Here is a 5,979-nt window from a genome sequence, read left to right as displayed (position 1 = left end):
CTTCCGTAAGTTTAAAACCCCCGTCAAATCATTAATAAGTGAAGAATCATGTAAACTAGTTGACAGATTTGCATCCTGCTCTGGAGTTCCAGTCGATCGACTGATATGAGTGGTCGATCGACCAACTTGGCTGGGCGTGAACAGTTCCTGTTCAGAATTGATTTCGTCAGGTGAGTCAGTCGATCGACTGACAATGTTGGTCGATCGACGATCTTGGCTGGGTGTGAATAGTTTCGATCGAACTATTTTATCGACACTTGGTCGATCGATCGACAATGTTGGTCGATCGACGGAAATCTTGGCAATTGAGCTCGTTTTGCACGAATTTAAACGAGCTTCTTCATCATTTCGAGTCTTCCTTTGGCTTGTCGGGACTTTCATAAGAGAGGCCATCGAGATTAATGGCATTAATCGTTTCAATCGCCCTTCACATTTGCTTGAAGAATTAGCAACTTGCTTAGCCTCTATATTCTCTAATTGCTTCACAAAATTATTTGAGGACTCAATCCCATTTTGCTTCCATATTCGCCACTTGAACCAAAAGGAGTTGGACCATTTCTCTCAACTTCTCGGTCTCATCTGAGTTTTGAACAGGTATTTCAACTTTCTCCTTGGAAGCTTCAGAAATCTCGAGCTTCTCGAGACGGGCAGAAATAGAAGTTATAAGTGTCACAACGGCACTCATTTCATCACTTTGCTTTCGTGACTTTCCACGTGAACTTCCAAACTCGGCTCTATGGACTGCCATCTCCTCAATAGTGTTCCAACCTTTATTTTGACCGGTATTGTTTTGGAACCTTCCATTAGCAAAATGTGCATCCAGGATGACCTTGTAATCATCATATAGAGCATTATAAAATAGGTTGCAAAGATACCATTGCAAGAAACCATGGTGAGGGACAGCTCGGACCAAACTTTTGAAACGTCCCCATGCTTCACAAAAACCTTCATGACTCCTTCTTTGGAAACTTGTGATTTTACTTCTCAAGGCGTCGGTCTTTGAAAGTGGGAAGTACTTCTTGTAGAAGGCTAATGCTAGAGATGTCCAGTCCAGTGACTCCCATTTGCTACCCTATCAAGGTAGCGGTACCAATCTCGCGCTGAATATTTCAAGGAGTATAAGAACATCAACCCCTTTACTTCATCCCGAGTCACCCGGTGGTATAGGTATAGAAAAAGCGAGAGTCCGTGAAAATCTCCATATGCTTGGGGGTCCTCATCGGTAGACCAGCAAACTGATTTCGCTCCACCAAGTCGATATAAGAGGAACGAAACTCGAAGTTACCCGTAGTAGGGGTAGGTAACTGGTGCCCCTTTGGAAGATGGTGTTCCTTTGGCTGTAGATTATCATATATTGTAGCCATAATTGCCAAAACGAGAGTACTCAAGTCTTCCTCTCAAAAACCTGTCTTCTAACTGTGCAAAAGCAAAACTAGAAGCAAAGGTAAGCAACGGTCTCAAGGAACAAAAGTTCCTTGAGACAAGAAAAATAAACTAAAATAAAGCAAACAGAATTACACCGTCTCCCCAGCAACGGCGCCAAAATTTGATACCGTCGTTTTGTATCAAAATTAAATTTATAATTCCAAACTAAAACTATAGCTAGTGATAGTAAGGGTCGAACCACAGAGAGACAAGGTTGATTTTGTTTGCTATTTTCCAGTCTATAAAAGTAACGATTAATTGGGGGGTTTTGAGATTGGTTGACTAAATTGATTAAATGCTAAAATGAAATTTCTCAACAAGACAAAAAGGGACTGGGAAATTCGGTTCACCACGGCAATGGTCAGGGCAATAAGGTAACTGAAATCTTATAATACGGTCTCAGGGGGTATAAGCAAGCCTTTCGATCTATGCTCAAATTAACCTTGCGGTCTTCTAATTCCCCGAAATTTCTCAAAGCTTTCACTCAAGAGAAATGCCAATCTAATGATAGTTCTAATTACTAATCTTTCAATCTAGCAAAAAGACATAACAACAGACGACAATACCGAAACGGAAGAATTCATGCTAACAAACAATCCTAATTTATGCCATGGTTCACCTCATTCCCAATCAAAACAATTAGCTACTCATGACTAAAACTGAAACAATTGCTAAATTGATAACAAGGAACAAGATTGACATGATTGAATTTAAATAAAAGACAAAGAACAAGAGATGAATTTCTGGAATTAAATTGGTAAAACAAGAATTGAAATAACAAGAATTGAAAGAAGAAAGTAATCGCATAAAAGCTTACTAATTGAATTCAAGAACAAAGTATTGAAATCGAAGGTTTCCGTCTTCCAAGCTAGATCTAAAAACTGAGTTTTGCAATAATCAAAAGCATAACCTAAAAGTTGATGCGTTCTACTAATAAAAAGATACCAAAAGTTAATTACAAGTTGGGCTTTTAAAAGTCTAACACGAAGAAATAGGTATTAGCTCGAAAACAGGTCGATCGACCGGTCAGCATGGTCTATCGACTGGTAAATGCGGAACAGTAGCGTCTGATGAGCTTCAGTGGTCGATCGACTTTACAGCGTAGTTGATCGACTGATGGTGCTGTGTAGAAACACTTCTTTTCTTCAAAAACAGCTCCTCACTCCAATGCACGCATCCCGAGGTGAGTGAGTATGACTCTCCTTCTTCTGGGCTTCCTTGAAGTTGCCTCCGGAGGACGAATTAGGCTTGATTTAGCTTACTTCCACTCATTCCTACAATAAATCATAGAAAATGCAAAGTAAACCGTTTCGGGAGAAATAGTAGCCTTAAGCTAACAATTATGCATAGAAATACGTGCCAAAACCACAGATAAAGTGTATAGAATATGCACGTATAAGTCCTTGATGGTGTTTATGCGTATGTACGGTAGCTAGAATCATTATTCATGCTAGTCAAGCATACATGTTTTGTCGGTCGTAGTCTAGGTGAGAGACTGTATTTTTCTTTCCTCTCTTTTACATATAATCTTACCATTTGCTTTGCTGAGGGAAGAGTGACCCGGGAGAGTCCGAATGTATGAGTCTTGCAAGGTCGAACGCCCAATTTAATTCCATGATATGCATAAATTTATTCACTTGATTTAAGCTTTGCAGTAGTTAATTATGCGCATTAAACGGTTTGGCATTGGCTTGTAGTTAGCTCTGAGATACACTCCTCTCCATTTAGTTTTTATACGGGTCATAGTGCTTGCTTGGGGACAAGCAAGGTTTGGTTTGGGGAGATTTGATACGTGCATATTCTATACACTTTATCTGTGTTTTTGGCACGTATTTCTATGCATAATTGTTAGCTTAAGGCTACTATTTCTCCCGAAACGGTTTACTTTGCATTTTCTATGATTTATTGTAGGAATGAGTGGAAGTAAGCTAAATCAAGCCTAATTCGTCCTCCGGAGGCAACTTCAAGGAAGCCCAGAATAAGGAGAGTCGTACACACTCACCTCGGGATGCGTGCATTGGAGTGAGGAGCTGTTTTTGAAGAAAAGAAGTGTTTCTACACAGCACCATCAGTCGATCGACTACGCTGTAAAGTCGATTGACCACTGAAGCTCATCAGACGCTACTGTTCCGCATTTACCAGTCGATCGACCATGCTGACCGGTCGATCGACCTGTTTTCGAGCTGATACCTATTTCTTCGTGTTAGACTTTTAAAAGCCCAACTTGTAATTAACTTTTGGTATCTTTTTATCAGTAGAACGCAGCAACTTTTAGGTTATGCTTTTGATTATTGCAAAACTCAGTTTTTAGATCTAGCTTGGAAGACGGAAACCTTCGATTTCAATACTTTGTTCTTGAATTCAATTAGTAAGCTTTTATGCGATTACTTTCTTCTTTCAATTCTTGGTTTTTCAATTCTTGTTTTACCAATTTAATTCCAGAAATTCATCTCTTGTTCTTTGTCTTTTATTTAAATTCAATCATGTCAATCTTGTTCCTTGTTATCAATTTAGCAATTGTTTCAGTTTTAGTCATGAGTAGCTAATTGTTTTGATTGGGAATGAAGTGAACCATGGCATAATATAGGATTGTTTGTTAGCATGAATTCTTCCATTTCGGTATTGTCATCTGTTGATATGTCTTTTTGATAGATTGAAAGATTAGTAATTAGAACTATCATTAGATTGGAATTTCTCTTGAGTGAAAGCTTTGAGAAATTTCGGGGAATTAGAAGACCGCAAGGTTAATTTGAGCATAGATCGAAAGGCTTGCTTATACCCCCTGAGACCGTATTATAAGATTTCTGTTACCTTATTGCCCCGACCATTGCCGTGGTGAACCGAATTTCCCACCCTTTTTGTCTTGTTGAGAAATTTCATTTTAGCATTTCATCAATTTAGTCAACCAATCTCAAAACCCCCCAATTAATCGTTACTTTTATAGACTGGAAAATAGCAAACAAAATCAACCTTGTCTCTCTGTGGTTCGACCCTTACTATCACTAGCTATAGTTTTAGTTTGGAATTATAAATTTAATTTTGATACAAAACGACGGTATCATGTAGAATGCCAGGGCTAAGGAATTCCAGTCGGTGATCCCATGAGCGGCTCGGTCCAGATCTCTATACCACTCTCTTGCAGCGTCACGAAGAGAGAAAATGAACATGGTCTCCTTGATCTGATCTTGGGTCACACCGGCCGGCGGGGGTATAGAGCAACAATAATCAATAAAAATCTCCATGTGCTTGGCTGCATCTTCATTTGCAGCTTCCGCGAACTGGTTTCTCTCAACCAGGTTAATATAGGAAGGCTTTGGCTCGAATTTTCTTGCCTTCCCAGGTAGTTCGAATCCTTTGTAGAGATTCGCAGCTGTAGGCTCTGAGTGACTAGCAATGGTTACTTCTTCAGCCATGACTGGGATTTTTGGAGAAGTGCTTGTCTGTCTCACCAAGAAATTGAAGCGGGAGATGTAGGTGGATCTTCTTCGAACAGAGCGTTCTCGTAGTAGCTTGACAGAGTACTCAGCTCTTCCTCTGTCGGTAATACCCTTTGTGATCGTCTCAACTCGCGCAAGGATTTCTCGATCTCAGGATTTAATGGTACTAGTTCACCACCCTGTGACCTGCGCATAAGAAGAAACTACAAAAAGAATATAAGAAAAGTTTAAGGAACTGAAGTCCCTTAAACTAAAGAAAGACTGAATAAAAACAACTAAAAATTAGAACAATTGCCTCCCCGGCAACGGCGCCAAAATTTGATACCCGTCGTGAGGTGTCAAAAATAATATTTATAAACTCCAACTACAAATATAGCTAGCGGCAATCGGGTCGAACCATAGAGAGGCAGACGTAATTTCTAGTTGTTTAAATTCGGTGTAAGGTAACAAAAGGTGGGGGTTTGATTGGGTTTGGTCTATAGCTAATAACAATAAAAGAAAAGTAAACTAATGAAATATATAAAATCAAGTATAAAAGAGGTACTAGGATGGTCGGTTCGTTATAGTTTCAAGGTTTGACATATTAAACAGGTCTAAATCAAACACATGAGGCGGGAAATAAAGAGGTCCTCTCGGTCCACTCTTAACAAATAGCATCTTTCGATCTCGCTATAGGTCCCTAATATCACTAATACTAACTTTCGTCCTGAAAAGTGATTTACGGTCTAAACTTTACCTATCTTCTGATCTCAGCATAGTTTAGTCATTTTAATTGGTGATCTAGCAACTGTTCCTATCTCTTGATCTAATGGGTCAGCCATATCCTAAGCATTCAACTAGTCGTGTGCACTCGATTCGTCGAATAAAGAATTAAAACAATTAAAACGAAAATAAAACCTCACGTGGTCAGTCGATCGACCGGGTAGGGTGGTCGATCGACTAACATGCGAATCAGGCCGTGTTCATTATATTGCCGCCTACACTACAATTCCCCTACATCCTAGCACAAACTATATAGCTACTCATACTAAGGATGATAACAACAATAAAACTAACAAAATAGACAGAAGAATTCATGCTTGAAATAATAGAACAGTCAATTAACATAAACGATAAT

The 5,979-nt window shown here is 39.3% G+C and overlaps 1 non-coding gene across 1 annotated transcript; it reads left to right on the top strand.

Annotated features, from left to right (window-relative positions):
• The first annotated feature begins 884 nt into the window (after positions 1-884).
• Positions 885-991, top strand: LOC141635449 (small nucleolar RNA R71). The gene has a single exon (XR_012540140.1). It is a non-coding gene; the product is annotated as a small nucleolar RNA R71 (small nucleolar RNA).
• Positions 992-5,979: the final 4,988 nt, after the last annotated feature.

This window comes from Silene latifolia, chromosome Y (genome assembly GCF_048544455.1).
Source record: "Silene latifolia isolate original U9 population chromosome Y, ASM4854445v1, whole genome shotgun sequence".
NCBI classification, from domain to species: Eukaryota; Viridiplantae; Streptophyta; class Magnoliopsida; order Caryophyllales; family Caryophyllaceae; genus Silene; species Silene latifolia.
This window is presented reverse-complemented; position numbering and strand designations above follow the sequence as displayed.